At 37.1% G+C, this 24,578-nt stretch overlaps 1 non-coding gene across 1 annotated transcript; it reads right to left on the bottom strand.

Annotated features, from left to right (window-relative positions):
- Positions 1 to 23,348: 23,348 nt before the first annotated feature.
- Positions 23,349 to 23,455, bottom strand: LOC133051321 (U6 spliceosomal RNA). The gene has a single exon (XR_009691825.1). It is a non-coding gene; the product is annotated as a U6 spliceosomal RNA (small nuclear RNA).
- Positions 23,456 to 24,578: the final 1,123 nt, after the last annotated feature.

The following is a 24,578-nucleotide window of genomic DNA, read 5'->3' as shown; positions in this document are numbered from 1 at the left end:
CCCAGGTCTGCCTAACTCCAAAGCAGTTAGACTTTTCACTACCATGTTTCCTAGTAATAAATACCAGTCTCAGGGAGTTACTCATACAGGTGGTTTGAACAGTGCAACTAATTCCACCCAAACTGTCCGTTAATAACCCCATTTGACAACACTTTTGTGGAATTTGTCAGACCCATTCCTACACTGTCTCTTGCTGGCTGAGTGAACTTGTAAGTGTTATTCAGCCTCTCTGAGCCTCCACTCCTAATTCCTTGAATGGGAAAATAATAGTACCCACCTTGGAATATCGTTGTAGGAATTAGATGAGAAAGTATTGTGAAAATCTTGGAATTTGGTAAATGATTATTGTTGTTGTTCAGTCGCCCAGTCATACCTGACTTTTTGCAACCCCCATGGACTGCAGCATGTCAGGCCTCCCTGTCCCTTACCATCTCCCAGAGTTCACCCAAGTTCATGCTGATTGCATTGGTGATGCCGTCCAGCCATCTCATCCTCTGAAGCCCTATTGTCCTCCTGCCCTCAACCTTTCCCAGCATCAGGGGCTTTTTCAATGAGTTGTCTGTTCGCATCAGATGACCAAAATACTGGAACTTCAGCTTCAGCATCAGTCCTTTCAGTGAATATTCAGGGTTGATCTCCCTTAAGGTTGACTGGTTTGATCTCCTTGCAGTCCAGGGCACTCTGAGGAGTCTTCTCCAGCACCACGGTTCAAAGGCATCAATTCTTTGGTGTTCTACCTTCTTTATGGTCCAGTTCTCACAACTGTACGTGACCACAGGGAAGACCATAATCTTGACTATATGGACTTTTGTTGGCAGAGTAATGTCTCTGCTTTTCAACACACTGTGTAGGTTTGTCATTGCTTTCCTCCCAAGAAGCAAACATCTTCTGATTTCATGGCTGCAGTCACTGTCTGCAGTGATTTTGGAGCCCAAGAAGAGGAAATCTATCACTACTTCTACCTTTTCCCCTTCTATTTGCCATACAGTAATGGCCAGATGCCATAATCTTAGTCTTCTTTTAATATTTAGTCTTAAGTCAGCTCTTTCACTCTTCTCCTTCACCCTCATCAAAAAGCTCTTTAGTTCCTCTTCGCCTTCTGCCCTTAGAGTGGTATCATCCACATATCTGAGGTTGTTGATGTTTCCCCCACCTGTCTTGATTCCAGCTTATCCAGCCTGGCATTTCTCATGATGTGTTCAGCATATAGATTAAACAAACAGGAAGATAGCAGATAGACCTGTTATACTCCTTTATTGTTCTTGAACCAATCAGTTGTTCCATACAAGGTTCTAGCTTGACCCGCATATAGATTTCTTGGGAGACAGGGAAGATATTCCTATCTCTCTTAAGAGCTTTCCACAATTTGTCATGATCCACACAGTCAAAGGCTTTAGTGCAATCAATGAAACAGAGATAGATGTTTTTCTGAAATATGCTTGCCTTCTCTATAATCCAGCAAATGTTGGCAATTTGATCTCTAGTTCCTCTTCCCTTTCTAAACCCAGCTTGGACATCTGGAAGTTCTTGGTTCACATAATGCTGAAGCCTAGCATGACCTTACTAGCATGGGAGATGAGTGCAATTGTCCGATGGTTAGCTTATTCTTTGGTACTACCCTTCTTGGGAACTGGAATGAGGATTGTCTTTTTTCAGCCCTGTGGCCACTGCTGGGTCTTCCAGATTTGGTGACATAATAATGAATGCAAAACCTTGATGGCATCCTCCTTTAGGGATTTGAATAATTCTGCTGGAATTTCATCACATCCACTAGCTTTATTAAGCTAGTTCTTCTTAAAGCCCACATGACTTCACACTCCAATGTCTGGCTCTGGGTGACTAACCACATCATCATAGTAATCTGGTTCATTAAGATCTTTTTTATACAGTTCTTCCATGTATTCTTTTTTTCCATGTATTCTTTTGATCTCTTCAGCATCTACTAGGACTCTACCATTTTTATCCTTTATTGTGCTTGTCTTTGGGTAGAATGTTCCCTTGATGTTTCCAATTTTCCTGAAGAGATCTCTAGTCTTTCCCCTTTTGTTGTTTTCTTCTATTATTAAACACTGTTCATTGAAGAAGGCCTTCTTGTCTCTCCTAGCTATCCTTTGAAACTCTGCATTTAATTGGATGTAGCTTTCCCTCTCTCCCTTATTTTTCACTTCTCTTCATTCTTCTGCTATTTGTAAAGCCTCCTCAGATAACCACTTTGCCTTCTTGCTTTTCTTTTTCTTTGAGACGGTTTTGTTCACTGCCTCCTATATAGTATTACAGACCTCTGCCCATAATTCTTCAGGCACCCTGTTAACTAGGTCTAGTCCCTGGATTCTATTTGTTACCTCTACTGCTAATTCATATGGGATTTGATTTAAGTCATACCAGGCTGTCCTAGTGCTTTTCCCAGTTTACTTTAGTTTAAGCCTGAATTTTGCTATGAGGAGCTGATGATCTGAGCCACAGTCAGCTCCAGACTTGTTTTTGCTGACTGTATACAGCTTCTGCATCTTTAGCTACAAAGAATGTAATCACTTTGATTTTGGTAAGTAAATGATTATAAATAATAGCTACCATTATATTAGTCTACATTCTCCATAAAGATAAAACATACCCAAAGGTGTGTTTAAGAACAGAGTATCACCTATGTTTTTCATCTTAATCTTGCCCTTATCTAACTGGGTGACCTTGGATACATTTTATATAGAGTCTCTTGACCTCAGTTTATTCATGGACAGGAATAAAGAATGAGATCATTTTCAAATTATCTTCAAACACTGATATTCGATCATTCTATGAATGTATATGAAACTGCTTTGTAATTTTTAAATTACATAAAATGTACTGCATTATTGTCACCAGAATCCCCTTATTTATAATGGGAAAGGGAGGGATGGAACTGATACCTAATGTATTTTTCCATTTATCCCTTACATTCCTTTTAGGGGTTGGTATTTTATTTTTAAAGTAAACATCTGTGGAAAATATGTATTTTATTCATTTAAACACATGTATTTGCACAGGTAGAAAAAACAAATAGAAGATGAAATAGGTTTTTAAATGACTTGTAAAAAACTTTTTCTTTTTTTTTATTGCAATATAGTTGATTTACAATGTTGTGTTGGGTGTACGGCAAAGTGATTCAGTTATATGTACATATATATATCTATTTTTTTCAGATTCTTTTCCTTTATAAGTTTTTACAAGATATTGAGTATAGTTCCCTGTGCTATACAGTAGATCCTTGTTGGTTATCTATTTTATATATAGTAGTATGTATGTGTTAAGGGGTTGGTATTTTAAAGCAAATGTTACTGAAGCATCTGAGGTTTGGAGAAATAGCACGACTTGCCTCAGTTTTCACAGTTAGACTCTTATGATTGCTGAACTATATGGTAAGAGTATGTTTAGTTTTGTAAGAAACCATCAGACTATCTTCCAAAGTAACTGAACCACTTCACATTCCCATCAGCAATGAATGAGTTCCTGTTGTTCCACATCCTTATTAGTGTTTGGTATTGTCAGTGTTCTGGATTTTGGCAATTCTGATAGGTGTGTAGCGGTAACTCATTGCTGTGCCGATTTGCATTCCCTAATGATAAGATGTGGTATGTCTTTTCATATGCTTGTTTGCCATCTGTATATCTTCTTTGGTGAGGTATCTGCTAAGGTCTTTTCCCCATTTTAGTTGGTTTGTTTGTTTTCATACTGTTGAGTTTTAATTTTTTGTATATGTTGGATTACAGTTCTTTATCAGATGTGTATTTTGACAGTATTTTCTCCAACTCTGTGGTTTATCTTCTCATTCTCTGGACACTATAAATTTTACAATTCTCATATCCTTTAAAGTTAAAGCCCAGGCTTAATACATCTTCACTCTGTCTGCTAATAGGAAACTGCAAGAACTTTATTGCTAACACTGATGTCTTCCAGCCCCAAATACCAAAAGTGTCAACAGGAAAAATTATCCAAAATTTTGATCCTGTGCCAATATATACCAAGTGCTAATAATCCACACAGATGTCCATGGCCTCTTGTCTTACATGTGCTTTTGAAAGAGCCTTGGAAATACTACATGAGCAGGTTGCTGACTCACAAAGCACAGAAATCTTACTATAGAGTAATGCTCACATTATATCAGGGGCTGGATTTGAGCTCTAGCTCTGACACTAACCATTTCTAGAATTATAGATTAAGAGACCCTGAAGATCAAATCTGTTTGCAAATAAGAATTTTTTTATTATTTCATTCTAATATTTATCAGGTGACCATTATGTTTATGACACACATGAGTTAAAAAGATATATAAAATTCTCAAGGTAATTATCATCTTATAGATGCTATATGGCATGTATATAAATTTAAATTGCCTTGCCAGTCAGAGAGGTGATAAATCTTGAGAATCACTGTGGTTAATTGTATCCATGAAGTCTTAGATTAGGGAGAGAACTTAAAGTTCATCTAATTTTATCTTCTTCCCAATGCAAGAATCAGAAAAGCCTAGACAGGAATTCTGGCTCCAAATTAACTGGCTTTGTGAGCATAGGCAAGTTATTTGATAGCCTTGGGACTTTGCTTTTCTTCTGTAAAATGAGTATCCTAAATTTCTGGTTGGACATGGCTGATGGAACACACATGTCTCCAGTCTCTCTTTAAACTCTCATAAATTGCAGCAAAGAATTTTTTACACGTAAGAAACAAGAGAAATAGAGAGGGGAAAATGGGCAAAAATGCTTATAAGCAGAAAGAAGCCAATTTCTTTCAGGGAAAGAAGTCAATTCACAACACAAAGAACCTCAAGAGAGTTTCAAGATTTGGAGGGGACGTGACACTGCGGAGGACTTCCCAGCTGGTGCAGCATAAAAAATCCACCTGTCAATACAGGAGACACAAGAAATGTGGGTTCAACGCCTGGGTCTGGAAGATCCCCTGATAACCCACTCCAGTGTTCTTGCCTGGCTGAGGGTGAGGGAAGGGGATGGGGGAAGGTGGAGGAAGCAGATAAAATCCTAGGTTCCCTTTCTGGCTGCATGTTGTCAGATCTTCTTTCACAATAGCTGAAGACTAGAGGGGAAATTGAACCAAGGGACTCAGAGACACCAGGAATAGACAAGATAGGCTGTTGCAGTAAAAACAAGGAAATTGAGCAAAACTCTTCTTTTTGGATGGCGACATCTCCATGACCCCTTTGTTAATTGAAACAAATACCTACTCCTCCCCACAAAATGTCCACATCCTAATCCTCAGGACCTGTGAATATGTTACATTACGTGGTAAAGAGGAATTAAGCTACTGGATGGAATTTAGATTGCTAATAATCCAACCTTACAACAGGAAGATTAGATGATTCAGTGAGCCCAAGAAAATCATAAGCATCCTTAAAAATGAAAGAGGGAGGCAGAGGGTCTCTCAAAGGAAGATGTGACTACAGAAGAAAAGCAGTGATGTAAGGTTGCTGGCTTTGAAAACAGATTAACGGGGCCATGAGCCAATGAATGTGGGTGGCTTCTAGAAGATGGAAAAGGTGAGGAAGTGGACACTGTCTAGGGCATCCAGGAGAAAACACAGCTGACAGCTCAATGTTAGCCCAGTTTGGCCAGTGTTGGACTTCTCTTCTGCAGAACTGTAAGATAGTAAGTCTGTGTTTTTTAAGCCACCAAGTTTGTGGTCATTTGTTACACAAGCAACAGAAAACTAATACATCCTCTCAGGAAGCAATAGTATAGCACACACATGTTATTTCAAAATACAGAAGGAATTCCTTGGTGGTCCAGTGGTTAGGACTTGGCGCTCTCACTGCTATGGGCTTGGGTTCAATCCCTGGTCGGCGAACTAAGATCCAACAAGTCATATAGCACAGCCAAAAAGAAAAAGAAAAACAAAATCCACACCAACCACCAACCCTCCCACACACACAAACCCAACTCAGAGTAAATTCCACAAGAAATAGCTAGAAAAATTAAACATAACTACTTAAGGGGAGAGGGAGTTGGTAGTGGGTTAGCATAGATGAAGGGTCTGAATGCTTTTATGGCAAGTGTTGTTTTAAAAAATGCATGTAACCTTTAAAATTATGTTGTAATATTATGGTAAAAATACTAAAAAAATATTAAGTTTCTTAGATTTTGACATAGTCAACTTGGTATGCCACAGGTAGTGAAAACCACATTCTTAACAACTGAATTAACCAGTTACTATCCAGCCATTCAGTAACAAATAAGATTGTTATTTACATTATTCTAATATTATTGTCTTTTTCATTTTATTTTAAGCATATCCCATATCATTTAAATATTCAATGTTATATGCTTAAAGTGTAAACATTTGCATCATCATATTAGTGAAATCATGAAATATATGATATTTACTTGAGAATGATGGTATTTCATTTACAGTTCTATCATTTGACTAATGGGGCATCCTATGTTCTCTTGATTCCTGCCATGTTCAGCCTCAATGATTATGACTAACATGAGGTCTTTGGAATAAATTTCAGTGTTCTAAAGATTTTCAACATAAAAGATGAATTTTAGAGCAAGGTTTAAACCATATTAAAGTGTTTCTTGTTGTAAACCATAGGAAGTCCAACAATGTATCAGAAACAGATATGAAATCTGCTTGTTTTTTCCTACCTTTTTTAATATAAAAATAATCTGCTGTTTGAAAGACTTCAAAGAATCTATTCCATAATGATAAGCTCTCAGTTCAGTTCAGTCGCTCAGTCATGTCCGACTCTTTGCGACCCCATGAATCGCAGCACACCAGGCCTCCCTGTCCATCACCAACTCCCAGAGTTTACCCAAACCCATGTCCATCGAGTCAGTGATGCCATCCAACAATCTCATCCTCTGTCATCCCATTCTCCTCCTGCCCCCAATCCCTCCCAGCATCAGGGTCTTTTCCAATGAGTCAAATCTTTGTATCAGGTGGCCCAAGTATTGGAGTTTCAGCTTCAACATCAGTCCTTCCAGTGAACACCCAGGACTGATCTCCTTTAGGATGGACTGGTGGGATCTCCTTGCAGTCCAAGGGACTCTCAAGAGTCTTCTCCAACACCACAGTTCAAAAGCATCAATTCTTCAGTGCTCAGCTTTCTTCACAGTCCAACTGTCACATCCATACATGACCACTGGAGAAACCATTAGCCTTGACTAGATGGAACTTTGTCAGCAAATTAATGTCTCTGCTTTTTAATATGCTGTCTAGGTTGGTCATAACTTTCCTTCCAAGGAGTAAGTGTCTTTTAATTTCATGGCTGCAGTCACCATCTGCAGTGATTTTGGAGTCCAAAATAATAAAGTCAGCCACTGTTTCTACTGTTTCCCCATTTATTTGCCATGAAGTGATGGGACCAGATGCCATGATCTTAGTTTTCTGAATGTTGAGTTTTAAGCCAACTTTTTCACTCTCCTCTTTCACTTTCATCAAGAGGCTCTTTAGTTCTTCTTTACTTTCTGCCATAAGGGTGGTGTCATCTGCATATCTGAGGTTATTGATATTTCTCCCGGCAATCTTGATTCCAGCTTGTGCTTCCTCCAGCCCAGCGTTTCTCATGATGTACTCTGCATATAAGTTAAATAAGCAGGGTGACAATATACAGCCTTGGCGTACTCCTTTTCCTATTTGGAACCAGTCTGTTGTTCCATGTCCAGTTCTAACTGTTGCTTCCTGACTAGCATACAGATTTCTCAAGAGGCAGGTCAGGTGGTCTGGTATTCCCATCTCTTTAAGAATTTTCCAGTTTATTGTGATACACACAGTCGAAGGCTTTGGCATAGTCAATAAAGCAGAAATAGATGTTTTTCTGGAACTCTCTTGCTTTTTTGATGATCCAATGGATGTTGGCAATTTGATCTCTGGTTCCTCTGCCTTTTCTAAAACCAGATTGAACATCTGGAAGTTCACGGTTCACGTACTGCTGAAGCCTGGCTTGGAGAGTTTTGAGCATTACTTTACTAGTGTGTGAGATGAGTGCAATTGTGCAATAGTTTGAGCATTCTTTGCCATCGCCTTTCTTTGGGATTGGAATGAAAACTGACCTTTTCCAGTCCTGTGGCCACTGCTGAGTTTTCCAAATATGCTGGCATATTGAGTGCAGCACTTTCACAGCATCATCTTTTAGGATTTGAAATAGCTCAACTGGAATTCCATCACCTCCACTAGCTTTGTTCGTAGTGATCCTTCCTAAGGCCCACTTGACTTCACATTCCAGGATGTCTGGCTCTAGGTGAGTGTGAGTGATCACAGCATCATGATTATCTGGGTCATGAAGATATTGTTTGTTCAGTTCTTCTGTGTATTCAGCTTATTTCTGCAAGGTGATGGTTGGCAAAGAAGAAAGGAGACTCCTGTGTGTTGACAATATAGCTGTGCACTTGTGTTTGCTCTTTGTAATATTGTCTGAAATATTTTTAGGAGGCTACTTTCTCGTTCATCTATATTATATTCTTAAAAAGTAACTTTTATGAAATAAATGTAAGTGATGACAGTGCTACCTTGATAAATACATCTTATGGTAAAATAGGCATCCTGCCTTCATTTGATAGCTTTCTGAAACAGTGGCAACTTTGGCAATAGCAATATTCACCTGCCCGCATCATCTACACATGTGTAAACATCTATCTTAAACACATTTCACAGTGTATTTGTGATGATTTGCTTTACTTTTGTTAAGAAACCATCTTAGAATGCTGCTAAGGTCACCAGTTTCTGTGTGAAGTCATATTGTGTGGTCAGGTCACTTACTGTAGCCAAGGCATCAACCTGAATTTCAGCTGTGAGATCTTTCAGTAAAGAAATATATTTTTGAGAGAAATTCTATTTCTACTTTAAGTCAGATGAAAAAAAAATGATTATTTTTAATATTACCAGTCTGTAGGGGGAAGAAGGAAAGGGCAACCCACTCCAGTACTCTTGCCTGGAAAATCCCATGGACGGAGGAGCCTGGTAGGCTGCAGCCCATGGGGTCACCAAGAGTCAGACACAACTGAGCAACTTTACTTTCACTTTTCACTTTCATGCACTGGAGAAGGAAATGGCAACCCACTCCAGTATTCTTGCCTGGAGAATCTCAGGGACGGGGGAGCCTGGTGGGCTGCTGTCTGTGGGGTCGCACAGAGTCAGACATGACTGAAGCGACTTAGCAGCAGCAGCAGCAGCAGTCTGTAGGGAGTTGGAAACAGACAATATTATGCTGTCACTAAAGCAAATTAAAGAGGTTTTTCCTTTAGCTGTATTATAAATATCAGTATTTGTTCTAAGTATGAGTTTTGAAAAGAAATTTTACAAATTGCAATATTTCCCTTTTGTATAGCTGTGAATGAATGATTTAACTTAATCTCATTTTTATTCTGATTTCAAACCCTCCTTACATACTTTGATTAAATAATTTATCCAAATGAGAATTGGTCCCTCTAATTCCATCTTTGTATCCCTCATAAGCACATGTTCCTTTGTTAGCCCAACTCAAACACCTGGTGCTGAATATTTAATTTGAAGAGAACCTCCAGCATCTGGCATTAACTGTCAGTCTGTCTGCATCTAGCTTAACTGAGAATCTTTGTATGTTTATGTTTAGTCTTTTCACAGACATTTTATAAAGAAAAAGAATGTGGGCAAACTAAAAAAAGAGATAAGGGAAAACAATACTGATGTATTTTCACAAAATTGTTACAGTACGTGGTAAAAAAAAGTAAACGCAAAATTGAATAGATGGCTATAGAAAATGTTTTAAAACTCAAAAATATATTTTAGAAGTTAGTGTGATGGATAAGATTTCCTTATTATATAAAGAGCATGGTAGGTTGGGTTAGTTATCAAATTTAGGCTATCCTCCAAAAGAAATGATTCATTTCTAGCCTGATGTTAAGCAGAGGTGGTTTTTAGAATTTTCACGTAGCAGATAATATTAAAGATTTGGAGTTGATGAGCAATAGTAAAGCAGGCAGTTTAACTCCTTATCTTACCCACTTATGAAAGAAAGTGTTTGAGCTTCACAACTAGTGAATATTAAGACAACAAAGGTCAATTTTCCTACTATAGAATGAATGAAAGCCACGATCCACTAGGTCCTGAAGACACTGCAGGGAGGCTGTTGGGCAAACATACTGAATTAATCATAATGGAGATGAAAGTGCTATATCTTGTCCATATTTAAAAATTTTATAGGATACAATTTGCTATAGAAGTGAGTTGAGAACTATTTATCTTAGATAACTTAACTTAGATAACTTAACTTAGATAACTTAACTTAGATAACCATGAAATAGTAAAATTATAAGTACTTATGACAAAGATTGACACTACCTGTAGTATAATTCTATACATTATTTTTTACCATTAAATATTATTGAAATATTGCCCTATGTATAATATTCAGTAACTTTTTTAAAAATAGATATGAAATGTGTGTTTTGCTTGATTGTTACAGAAATTAAATGAGTCTTGTCTGTCTTATTAGCCACTCAGTCAAGCCCAAGTCTTTGCGACCCCATGTACTATAGCTCACCAAGTTCCTCCGTCCATGGAATTCTCCAGGCAAGATTACTGGAGTAGGGAGCTATCCCCGTCTCCAGAGGATCTTCCCAACTGGAATTGAACTGAGGTCTCCTGCATTGCAGGCAGATTCTTTACCATCTGAACCACCAGGGAAGCCCCAAGAGTACTGCAAAATTGTTAGTGTGTGATAGTCACTCATTGTTATAAAGATTTAATGAGTAAATTTATATAAAGTGTATATTAAGCACTGCACTTTACATATAGGAAGCCTTCAACAGATTGTAGCTATTGGTTGCTACCTATTTGTCAAATTACCAAAGAAGTGACTGCCCATGTTCAGAGCCAAATTTCCCATTGATGGAGACCTTTATCATTCATTAGGTCGTCCATTCCATCGTTGGATGGCTCTAAGGTTTAGAAACGCCACCTTTATTTTTTTAATATTTATTTTTAATTGATTGATTGGTTTACAATATTGATTTCATTTCTGTCATACAGCAACATGAATTAATCATAGGTGTACATATGTCCCCTTCCTCTTTTTTTTTTTTTTTTTTTGTCCCCTTCCTCTTGAGTCTCCCTTCCACCTCCCGCCTAGTCCCACCCGTCTAGGTTATTACAGAGCCCCCATTTGAGTTCCCTGAATCATACGGCAAATTCCCATTGGTTATCTATTTACATATGTTACATATGTTAGTGTATATGCATCCATGCTACTGTCTTCATATAAAAGGCTATCTTTATATTGAGTCAAAATCTTCATTCTAACTTCCTACTCTTAGGATTAGCTTTGTTCATTGACTCAAATAGAACATCTACTCTCCTTCCACATGGCAGCCCTTTAAACTTTTCTACGTAACTGCATCCTCCTCCTCTAAGACTTCTCCCTGTTGACAGGCCTCTGTAGAAAGTTGAACCCAGAAATGACCACAACAGTCCATACTAGTGTGGCCAGGACAGAGCTTCAGATTATAGCTACTAGAGATTTAGTATTTAATGATTATCCCACCCTTATTCCAGATACTAGAGTTGGAGCTTAAGTTTGTGTGTTATTACTTATGACATTTTGTATTACAAATAACAGAAACTTAAATAGCTTGAGTTAAAAAGTAATTTCTCAGGTTCTGTTCAGTTATAGGTGGTGCTAGTGGTAAAAAGTCTGTCTGCCAGTTTAGGAGACACAAGAGACAAGGGTTTGATCCCTGGGTCGAGAAGATCCCCCAGAGAAGGAAATGGCAACCTACTTCAGTATCTTTGCCTGGAAAATGCCATGGACAGAGGAGCTTGGCAGGCTACAGTCCATGAGTTTGCAAAGAGTCAGACACATGTGCATGCACGCACACACACACACACACACACACACACATTAGGCTATCAGAATAGAATGATATCAAGAAAGGAGGAATGGAGCTGAGTCATAGGTACAACTGAGCCAAGGAACCCAAATTTCAACAGAAGTTTCTTTTTTCATCTCTCATCTGATGTTCTCTCTATGGCAGATTCCTCTGTTGCCCCAGTGGTGTAAACATGGCTGCCTACAAATCCAGAACTTTGCCTTTCGGAACCTAGGGTTTCAAGGTGAGACTGGCTTACCATTCTTGATATCAAAATAATCATATTTTTAAGATTATTATGAACTTAATAATTATTCAATCAGAACTAAGCGATGGTATCTCATTTTTGAGTCACATGCCCACTCCTAGACCCGTTAACTGTGGGAGGGAACCAGGTCTTGTGGTACAGATGGGCATGCAAGTGTTTACTAGAGAGTACAATGTTTTAGGTTTCTTTTTTTGACTAGCAGTTAATTAAGCTGCCCTTTCCATTTATATTTAAATTGATGTATAGTCTCATGTGTCCCATTCCATACTTGTGATATTGGCTATCTAAACCTATGACATCATTTGTACTGATTGAATTTCAGCACATCTTTAAAACCTGAAATTTTTACTGGAATTTCTCATCCAACATATATTACTAATGTATTCCAATTGTCTGTCTGAAGTCTGGATTTCATATATTCATGAGCAGATAATAAAATGGATCGAGTCACAGAACCTTGTTGCAATCCATTAGAAACATTTTTCAAGGTTGACTTGGGTCCATTAATCAATACCCTTTGTAATTAACCAACCATGATATCTTAGAAATGAGTCTTTCCTGAAGCCCACAGATGTAAATGTCAGAGACACTGAGATTAGGAGATTCATCGTCTCCTCCTCCCCCAGGAAGAAACTGTTTGAGGAGCAGTGTTCCTGCAACACCAAAACAGAAAAATTCTTTAACAGTGGCCTGAAATGCCAGTTTCCCCTCTAAAAGCAGAGGTGGTGCCTGAAATATTTTGTAGCATTGTATAGATCATTATCTCAAGAAATTGTATTTCTAGTGAAAAGAGAACTCAGAAAGAAATTTCCAAGAAATGCAGTTCTGACAGGAAGGACAAAGGTTCTAAAGCCCCAGATGGAAGGGCTGAGGCAGATGCCTTGGGTAGCATGTCTATGTGTTGGCCCTAATCCAGGCTACCTCCACCCTGTGCTCTAAGATACCCCCAGCACCTAAATGCAAAGTCATGCTTGGAAAGCTCAATTTCCCTGAATATTTTCTCAATAAATTTGGCTGATACCATCTTATTTTCTGAGTACTTTTTAACTGGTGTGTCAAATTGTGTTATTCATGGAGTAAATGAACTATGCCATCCATAAACAGTTATCTTTAGCCCAATTTTTAAAAACTTTTTATTTTATATTGGAGTATAGCCAGTTAACAATATTGTGATAGTTTCAGGTGCAGAGCAGATAGCCATACATATACATGTTTCCATTCTCCATCCAGGTTGCCACATAACACTGATCAGAGTTCCCTGTGCTATACAGTAGGTCCTTGTTGGTTATTCATTTTAAATATAAGCAGTGTATACGTGTCGAGCTCCAATTCCCTATCTATCCATTTCTCCCACCTTTCCCCCGGGTAACCATAAGTTCATTCTCTAAGTCTGCGAGTCTGTTTCTGTTTTTTTTTTTTTTAAATAAGTTCATTTGTATCATTTCTTTTTACACATAAGGGATCTCATACAATATTTGCATTTCTCTGTCTAACTTCACTCAATATGGCAATCTAGGCCCATCCATGTTGCTGCAAATGGCATTATCTTTTTCTTTTTAATGGCTGAGTAATATTCCATTGTATATGTATGCTACATCTTCCTTATCCAAACCTCTGACAATGGACATTTAGGTTGCTTCAACCCAATTTTGATGTGAAACCTTTATTCATTTACCCTTTCATTCATTTAACAGATATTAATCAAGCATTTAAAATGTGTCAAGCTTAGGGGATAACTCAGTTATCACAACAGACACAATCCCCGACTTCAGGGAACTTGAAAATCCTCTTCTTCAATCAAACAAGTTGCTTATTGACCACTGAAACTCCCAGCACTTTCCTGACCACCTCCACTGTCAACCCAGGATTCTTTCCTCTCCATGGGTCTCCTGTTTAAATCCAATCTCAAAGGGCATCCCCCTCCTCCGTACAGCTTCCAGATCAACCCAGCCTGCAGTGTTCTCTCTGCTGCGTGAGTTCCTATAACTGAATTGCTTGCACAGCGAACAGCTATGGGCTACATTTTATGAAAGAAATAAGCTTTAGAGTGGGGTAGATCCATGTTCAGATCTCACTCCAGTGAATTACTAGATTGTATAGCCATAGGTTATTTAATAGTTCTAAGCCACATCCATAAAGTGACGATAATGACAATTTCATAGAGAAATAATTGATTCCACATGACCTTTTTTTTTTAATTCAAGCATCCTGTTCTCTAACCATGCTGACCTTCTTTGCCTCTTGTTACCATTTTTGGCCTAAGGTCTAATCTGTGTCATATAAATATGAGTATCTCTGCTTCCATTTGGTTTCCTCTTGCATAAAATATCTTCTTTCATCCTATTCACTTTGTTTCTGTGTGTGTCCTTAGAGCTGAAATGAGCCTCCTACAGGCAGCGTATAGTTGTCTTGTTTTTTATCTATCCGTCCTTTCTGTGCCTTTTGATTGGTAAATTTAATCCATTTACATTTAGAGTGATTAGTGATATGTAAGGACTTACACTTTGGCCACCCGATGTGAAGAGCCAACTCACTGGAAAAGACCCTGATGCTGGGAAAGATTGAGGGCAAGAGGAGAAGGGGGTGACAGAGGATGAGATGGTTGGATGGCGTCACTGATTCAGTGGACATGAGTTTGAGCAAACTCGGGGAGATAGTGAAGGACAGGGAAGCTTGGCATGCTGCAGTTCATGAGGCTGCAAAGAGTCAGACACAACTTAGCAACTGAATAACAAGGACTTAATACTGCCATGCTGTTATTTGCCTCCTGTTTGTTAGGTATCTCCATTGTTTTTTTTTTTCCTTCTGGTAAGCTCTGTCCCCCTTATTTTATGTTTCACGAATCTATTCTAGAGTTTTGCTTTGTAGCTATCTTGAGGCTTATATAAAACATCTTACTGATAAAACATTCAGTTTTATACTGATAGCAACTTATCTTTGTTCACCTATAAAGGCTCCACTCTTATACTCATTCCATTTCATACATTTGATGTCACAATTTATCTCTTTTTATATTGTATATTTATTAACAAATTATAGTGCTATGCTGTGCTGTGGTTAGTCACTCAGTCGTGTTTGACTCATTGTGACCCCATGGACTGTAGCCCACCAGGCTCCTCTGTCCATCGGAATTCTCCAGGCAAGAATACTGGAGTGGGTTGCCATGCCCTCCTCTAGGGGATCTTCCCAACTAGGGATTGAACCCAGGTCACCCACATTGCAGGCAGATTCTTTACCATCAGAACCACCAGGGATGTCCATGAATACTGCTGTGGGTAGCCTATCCCTTTTCCAGGGGATCTTCCTGACCTAGGAATCGAACTGGGGTCTTTGCATTGCAGGAGATTCTTTACTAGCTGAGCTAGCAGGGAAGCCCAACAAATTATTGTACGTATAGTTATTTTTAATATTCTTTTCCATTAATCTTTATACTCTGGTTAAGTGGTTAACACACCATTTCAATACAGAATTGCATTTTTTAAATTCTGTTTTCGCCTACACCAGTGTGTGTTGTATCCCTTCATACATTCTCATGTTGCCAGTTGCTCTCTTTACATTTCAGCTTCAGGAACTTTTTTCACTACTTCTTGCAAGGCAGGTCTGGTGGTCGTGTGCTCCCTCAGTCTTTTGGTTGTTTCTTTTCTAATTTTTTGTTAGTTTTTTTTTTAATCTTTATTTTTCCTTCATAACTGAAGGATAACTTTGCTGAAATTATTCTTGCCTGACAAATTCATCTTTCAACACTTTGAACATATCATTCTGCTTTCTACTATCCTATAGGGTTTCAGCTAAGAGATCTACTGATATCCAAACAGGGCTTCCTTTGTAAGTTACTTTCTTTTATCCCTCTGGCTACCGTTAAGATTCTTTATTATAGTTTTTAACAGCTTCACCATAATGTGTCTTGGAGATCTTTTTGCATTGAAATAATAAGGTGTTCTATTAGCTTCATGGAATTTTATGTCCAAGTCTTTCCCCAGGTTTGGGAAATTCTCGCTATTATTTCTTTAAATATACTCTGTTTCTTTTCTTCCTCCCCTCTTATAAGCTGGTTATTCTTATATTTACCTTTCTTATCAAATCCAATAGATTTTTTAGGGTTTCTTCACTTAAAAAAAATCTTAGAACTCTTTCCTCTTCTAATTGAATTACTTCTATATTTCTATCCTACAAGTCATTTATCCTTTCTTCCACGTGGTCTGCCCTATTGCCAAACCTCTATTGTATTGTTCATCGCATTCATTGAATTACTCAGGTCCAGAATTTCTGTTGGTTTGTTTGTTTTAATTTCACTCTCTTTGGTAAAGAGCTCCTTCTGTTCATTAAGTGGGGTAGCCAGGCAGTTACTCATCAGTTTTTCTCTCCTCCTCCTCCACAGGAAAGGTCACTGCTTTTCTCCTCCTTTGCTGGACACGTCCCCACTGCCGCCACCAAAAGTCCAACCCTTTGCAGGGTCACCCTAGTGAGGGTTGTCACCTTGGCAAGTTCCTCCCTCTCCTCTGCATTCAAATTCATCCCTATCCCTCTCCAGTGTTATGCTAGACTCTCCCCCTTAGGCAGGTTGCACTTCCACAGATTCTCCCTCACCCATGGGTATCTGCCTGCATGTGCAGTCTTCAGGTTTCCTTTCTCCAGGTCATGGCTAGTAGGGTGGGACAGGCTTGCTGACTCCTTTGAATCCTCAGCTCTTTCTCAAGCTCTGCTTATTCATTTTACAGATGCGCAGGTGGGCTAGAAACCTGCTGAGTCCTTGGTGTAATGTGCAGAAGCACTTTTGTTCTGTCATGGATGTCTAATTAGTTGTTTAAAAAGGAGAAAAGAGGGTAGCTTATGCTTCCAGGATGCGCATGTCACTCCTAGAGATTCACTCTTTGTTGCATGTAGCAGTGGGTCATTTGTATTTATTATATAAACCTACAAAAATTATACATTCAACTATTGACAAATACATATTATTTCAGTTCAGAGCTATTTCAAATAGTACAATAAACTCTCTTGTAAGCTTTGGGATGCCCTATGTTTGTATTTCTATTGAATGAATACCTAGGAGAGAAATTACTGGCTTATACGAAATACATACATTCAGCTTTAGAAGAGACTGTCAAACATTTTTGCAAAGTGGTTGTATGAATTTATGATTAAATTGGCAGCAGTGAATGAGAATTCAGTTCCTCTACTCCGTTGCTTAAATTTGGTAGTGTCTGACTGTTTTGGCTATTCCAGTGAATGTGTGGTGATATTACTTTGTCATTTTAAGTTGCATTTCTTGATGATTGATGAAGTTAAACATGTCTCATATGTTTATTGGCCATTTGGCTATTCTCTTTGACTGTTTAAGTCATTTGTCCTATTTTATATTGAATGTTTAGTTTTTTATAAATCCTGCATATGAGTCTTTTTATATGAATTACCAATATATTCAATGTTGTATGGCTTGAGTTTTCATTCTCTTCTTTGTCCACCTGATGGGAAGAGTTGACTCATTTGAAAAGACCCTGATGCTGGGAAAGATTCAGGGCAGGAGGAGAAGGGGACAACAGAGGATGAGATGGTTGGATGGCATCACCAACTCAATGGACTTGAGTTTGGGTAAACTCAGGGAGTTGGTGATGGACAGGGAGGCCTGGCATGCTGCAGTTCATGGGGTCGCAAAGAGTTGGACATGATTGAGTGACTGAACTGAACTTAAGTGAACTGAATGGAGTCATTTGAGGAATAGGAACGTCCTAATTTTAATATGTGCTTAGTTGCTCAGCCATGTTCGACTAATTGTGGTACCATGGACTGTAGCCCACCAGGCTCCTCTGTCCGTGGGATTCTCCAGGCAAGAATACTGGAGTGGGTTGCCATGCCTCCTCCAGGGGATCTTCCCAACCAGGAATCGAACCCAGGTCTCCTGGATTGCAGGCAGAGTCTTTACCATCTGAACCACCAGGGAAGTAATATAGTTAATGTTTTATGATTAGAACACTCTGTATCCTATTGAGGAAAACTATGTCTACTTAGTCAATAAAAATATTGTCCAGTTTTTTTCTAAAAGCCTTTGCTTAACTTTTCCATATCTAAGTCTATAATTCACCTAGAATTGATTTGTGAAGGGTGATACTAAAGAGTAACTATTCCTACTTGGAAATCCAAATAGCCTAGCACCATTTGTTAAAAAGAGCATCATTTCTACACTACACGACAGTGTCACCTCTGCCAACATGAGGTAGCCCTGAGATGTGGAACTCTTTTTATCTACTGGTTTTTTTTTTTTAGTCTATTCTTATACTAACTTCAATCTGTCTTAATTTTAATAGCTTTTTAATTGTTGTGACACCTGGCTGTATAAGTCCTCCAGCTTGTTTCTATTTATTAATGATCACCTTGACTGTTTTTGCCTTCTTCCATTCTTATATGAATTTTAAAATCAGCTTGTCAATTTCTACACAGATGTATTGGGATTTTAATTAGAATTGTGTTTTTAATCTAAAAATTAATTTAGGAAAAAATTACATTCTAACAGTTTTAAATTCTTCCAGTCCATGAAAACGGAGGAAAATGATTTATCTATTTATTATGCCTTTATCCATTTCTTTTGACAAAGCATAACAATTTTCAGTGTAGAGGTCCTGGTCATGTATCAACAAATACATTTTTGGATTTAAAGGGTTGTATGCTACTATAAGTGTTACCACTTTAATTTCTTTTCCAAACTTTTTGTTGCTGGTATGTAAAAGTACAGTTGATTTTATGCATTGACCTTAGATCCAACAACCTGAATAATAAATGTTAATTCTAAATATTTATCTCTAGATTTTTAAAAAGATTTTTCTCTATACACAATTATATTTTCTGTGAGTAATGATAGCTTTATTTTTTCTTTTTCTAAATATTATGATTTTTGTTTCTTTTTATTGCCTCATTGCATTGCTTAAGATCTTATTTTTTATTTTAATGGAAGTAGTGTTAGTTGAATCCATATAGTGTTCCTAATCTCAGGAAGAAAGTTTCAGTAATTGATCATTAAATTAACTTCTCTTTTTGATTTGCTAAGAGTCTTCATTATAAATCAATATTTTATCAAAAGTTTTTCTCTAGTTGTTAAGATCATCGTTTTATTTATCTCCATCTTTCTGTGAATGTGTTGAATTATATTGACTATTGCGTGTGTGCTCAGTTGCTCACTTGTTTCCAGCTCTTTGCAACTTCATGAACTGTAGCCCACCAGGCTCCTCTTTCCATGGAATTTTCCAGGCAAGAATACAGGAGTGGATTGCTATTTCCTACTCGAGGGAATCTTACTGAACCAGAGATTGAACTCATGTCCCTTTGATCTCCTGCAGTGGCAGGCAGATTCGTTACCATTTCGCCACCTGGGAAGTTCTATTAATGGTAAACTATTATTAGCATTCCTGGAATAAACTTCATTTAATTGTGATGCACTATCTGTTTTATATATTACTGAATTCCCTTTTCTAATCTTTTAAATGTTTATATGTGTATGTTCATGCTGCATATTGGTCTGTAATTTTCCTTTTCTTTTAATTTTGTAACAGTTTAGCTATCAAGATTATGCTGACCCCATAGAAATATTGGAAAAGGTAGCTTCTTTTTCTATTTCCTGAAAGAGTATATATAAAATTGAAGTTTCTACTTTGTTTACTATTTGCTAGAATTCATCAAAGTAACCATCTGGGCTAGGAGCATACTTTGTGGAGAGGTTAAAATAAAACATTTAATTTCTTTAGCAGATATATGATATTCTGATTATTCTTTCTTTTTGTGTCAGTTTCAATACATTATATTCTTTAAGGTATTTATTTCATTTAAGTTGACATAAAGTTATTTGCAGTCTTATTTTTAAAATATCTATAGGACCTATACTAATGTCTCTTTATTCATTGGTGATATTAGTATATTGTTTCTTTCTCTTTTTACATTAGTCTTTCCAGAGTTTTATCAATTTGATTAATTTTTTTCAAGGAACAAACTTTTCATTTTGTTGATTTTCTTTGTTGTATTTTGTTTTCTGTTTCTCTTATTTCTACTTTTATTTTTTATTGTTTCTTTCCTTCTACTTTCTCTGTACTAATTAATTGTATGTGGCATAGTTTTTGTTTTGAGATAGAAACTTGAATCACTGATGAATAGCTTTCTATTTTCTTTCTAATCTATACACTTAAGAATATAAATTTTCCTCTAAGAACTGCATAAATTCTCTCAGTTTTTGTTAATCTGAAGATAAAGGATACTTTTGATGATTATAGAATTACAGGTTGGTAGTTATTTTCTTGATCATCATGTAACTGTTTTCCAGATGTTTTGATATGCCATATTTTCAATGTCATTTAGCTCAATGTTTTCTAATTTCTATTGTATTTCCTTGTTTGATTCATGGATTGATTGGAATTTTATTGCTCAATTTTAAAAGCAGTTGGTGCTCTTATAATTAACTTTTGTTATGGGTGTTGAGAGAAATTCCACTATGCTTAGAGAGCACACCCTGAATGATTTCAATCCTTTGAAATATATTACAGGTTGCTTTATGACACAGCGTATGGTAAATTCTAGTAAATGTTTGATATGCATTTGAAAAACACTGTGTATTCTGTCATTGTTGAACACAGTGTTCTATGTTAAATTTTTAGAATATCTCCAGGTTTTTGCCATTATAAGCAATGATACAGATACAGTATGTATCTTACTATGTATATATAACTTTTTGTTCTTGTTGAATTACTTCCTTCAAGTAATTCTCAGGAGTGGCATTATGAGGTCAAAGGGTTAGGAATATCTGTATGGTTCTTCCTGTTTATACATTGCCAGTTATCATGCATGAATTCACAAAATTCCCCACGGTGTTGGGTGTTGTAATTGTTTTGTTAATAAAGTAGATACTAAATTGTAACTCAAAGTTTGAGTAATTTTCATATCTTTGATAACTAGACAAGATAAATACTTTTTCTATGTGTTTACTTACTACTTCAATTTCCTCTTATATAAATTGCCTATTCATCTGTTTTACAACCTACTGGGATCTTGATACTTTTAGAATAAATTTGAATGGGTAATTTTATAATGTCAGCAATTCACCCTTGGCTCATATTTGTTGCAAATGTTTTCCCAATTTATTATCTTTTAGTTTTAGCTTTCCTGTTTTTCACCATACACTTATGTTCAGTTTATGTAGGTTTGAATCTGTTCCTTTGCTTGTGACTACTCTTCTCACTTGGAAACTGTAACAGTGTTTGATTCCTTCCTAGCTGGGTATTTCTTTTTGTTCTTGTAACATTTTTGTTAATATACAGTATACAGCATCACTGTCTAATAGAAATTTAATGCAAGACACATTTGTGATTTAAAATGTTCTATTAGTCACATTCAGAAAGTAAAAATAAACAGATATAATTATTTTAATCATATAATTTATTTGACCCAGTATCCAAAATACAGGCAGATTTTACTTTGCATGGTTCTGGCATGCATTAATTTCAGTTACCACCATTTAGTTTAATAAAAGTAGTCTTCCAATAACATGGTCTGAATCTCTATTATTCTGATGTAATAACTGTGAGTAGTTGCATAAAGTACAAACTTCACTACTAGACTTTCAGTCCAGAAACCTGAACAAGTGAGCATCATTATCAGTGATCAATCAAAACATTTTTTTCTTTCAAAGTCTATTGGTAATTGTTCACTGTACACCTGTTATTCAATTCATGCATAGACAGTGAAGCCTATAGTTGTGTTGCCTTCTTGTAGCTCAGCGTTAAACCCACATAACACTTTGCAAAAATGGATAATCATTTAGGGAGTTGCCTGATAAAGGGAGAGATCAGCAAAGAAATTTTTAAAAGATACTGTTGGAAGTGAAAGCAGATGTGATGATGAACATTTGTAGGGACTCTGACAATTCTACTGTTCAAGAGACTAGATGAATAGCCTCAGAAATTTAGTGAAGGTAAACTTATTGACAGAAATGATGAATGTGGTTGTGACAGGGAAAAAATATCTGTCTGGATGATTTGTCCATTGGTGTAAGTGGGTGTTCAGGTCCTCAACTATTACTGTGTTACTGTTGATTTCTCCTTTTTGTGGCTGTTAGCATTTACCTTATATACTGAGGTGCTCCTGCATTGGGTACATATATATTTACAGTTGTTATATCTTCTTGGATTGATCCCTTGATCATTATGTGGTGTCCTTCCTTATCTCTTGTGACAGTTTTTATTTTAAAGTCTGTTTTGTCTGAGTATTGCTACTCTCGTTTTTTTGGATTTCATTTACATGAAATATCTTTTTTCATCCCCTCACTTTCAGTATGTATTCTGAAGTGAATCTTTTTATAGACAGCATATATATGAATCTTGTTTTTGTATTCATTCAGCCAGTCCATGTCTTTTGAATGGAGCATTTAATCTATTTACATTTAAGGTAGTTATCAATTTGTATGTTCTTATTGCTATTTTCTTAATTGTTTTGGATTTGTTTTTGTAGGTCTTTTCTCTTCCCTTCCTCCATAGTTCTTTTGTGATTTGATGACTATTATTGTGTTTGGGTTGGTTTTTTTTTTGTGTGTGTATGTGTGTGTGTGTCTATTATAGTTTTTTGGTTTGCAGTTTTCATGCGGTTTTGATATAGCAGTCTATTTATATACAAGGTTGTTTTAAGTTGCTAGTCTCTTTAATTTCACCTTCCATTTCCTGCATTTGTATTTTCCTCTTCTTGTTTTTGCTGGTTTTGATTTCATATTTGTGTGTGGATGTTTTCCTGCTTTCACTGTATGTTTTCTTTAATTGGTGAGCTTTCCCGTTTATGATTTTCTTGTTTCTAGTTGTGGTCTCTTTTTTTTTTTTCCTTCTGCCTGGAGAAATTCCTTAATGTTTGTTATAAAGCTAGATTGGTGGTGCTGAAATTTCTACATTTGCTTAACTGTAAAGTTTTGATTTTTCCATCGAATCTGAATGAGAGCCTTGCTGGGTAGGGTATTCTTGGTTGTAGGTATTTCCCTTTTATCACTTTAAACATTATCATGCTACTCCCTTCTGGCCTCAAGAGTTTCTGCTGAAAAATCAGCTGTTAACTCTTTAGGAGTTACCTTGTATATTATTTGTTGATTTTCCCTTGTTGATTTTAATATTTTTGTATTTAACTTTTGTCAGTTTTATTAATATGTGTCTTGATGTGTTCCTCCTTGGAGTACTCCTATATGGGACTCTGACTGAATATTTCAAGTGGACTTGAGTGAATGTTTCCTTTCTCATGCTAAAAATACAGAATGCTTCATGAACTTGTGTGTCATCCCTGCACAGGGACCATGCTGATCTTCTCTGCATCATTCCAATTTTAGTATATGTGCTGCCAAAGTGAGCACTAAAGGTCACGTAATAATCATAACTTCCCTCCATTGATTATTGCAATCATTTTGGCTTACTAAGTGTAGTTTTGGCTTACTAAGTCACTTTTGTGGTTTTGCACTGTCTATAAAGCAAGGACTGCCTATATTATCATTTCAATAATCAATGTAAAAGTTTGGGATATATTGCATTATTTTTTTCATACAAAGTCTTCAAAATACAATATGCATCTCACACTTACAAAACTGCTCAGATTAGATTAGCTACATTTCAAGTGCTCAGGAGCCACTTAGACCAGTGACTACAGTGTGTATGTGTGTATGTGCGTACTTAGTTGCTCAGTTACGTCTGGCTCTTTGCAACCCTTTGAGTTGTAGCCCACCAGGCTCCTTTGTCCATGGGATTTTTCAGGCAAAAATACTGGAGTGGGTAGCCATTTTCCTCTTCCAGGGTATCTTTCCAACACAGTGACCAAAACCTGCATCTCCTGTGTCTCCTGCATTGCAGGCAGATTCTTTACCCACTGAGCCCTCGGGACTATAGCCTCCAATAGCACAAATCTACTCCAGTCTTTTAAAGCCAGAGTTAAAAAGTGCTGGTGTTGATGGGAATATGAGTAACTGATTAGAAACTTTCTGTCCAAACAAATCAAAGCTTAAAGGTGGGGAACAATATGGAAATACACTTCTCCTTTGGTGGTAACAAAGATACTAATGTTACTTCAGCTCCCTTTGGAGAAAATAGGCCTTGAATTATTCTCCAAAACTTACTGAAATCAGCCTTGTTGGAACAATAAAGAGCTAGTCTTCCAGGGAAAATAGTGGCTCCTTCGTGCCCCATGTGAGCTGAAGTAGCTTGGCTCATCTTAGCTCTGGGGTGATTTGTGAGAGCTTTTGGCTTAACACATTATCTCTGAAATATCACCAAGAGTCAGAGAGCCTCTGAACAGTGGGCAATAATCTGCTTGGAGTTTTGAAAATACTTTTGCAAGTTAGTGGAGTCAGCAAAGCATTTATTTGATTTCCTCCTCAGCCTCACATTCTGAGAATCCCCAGTAGCCTAATGGTAATGGCAGCAACACCTGCTTAGCTGTCGATTTGCAGTCATCTTTCTTCCTAACACTCCCCAAATGACTACCCT

This window comes from Dama dama, chromosome 33 (genome assembly GCF_033118175.1).
Source record: "Dama dama isolate Ldn47 chromosome 33, ASM3311817v1, whole genome shotgun sequence".
NCBI classification, from domain to species: Eukaryota; Metazoa; Chordata; class Mammalia; order Artiodactyla; family Cervidae; genus Dama; species Dama dama.
Note: the sequence above shows the minus strand (reverse complement) of the source record. Positions and strands in the feature narration are given on the sequence as shown.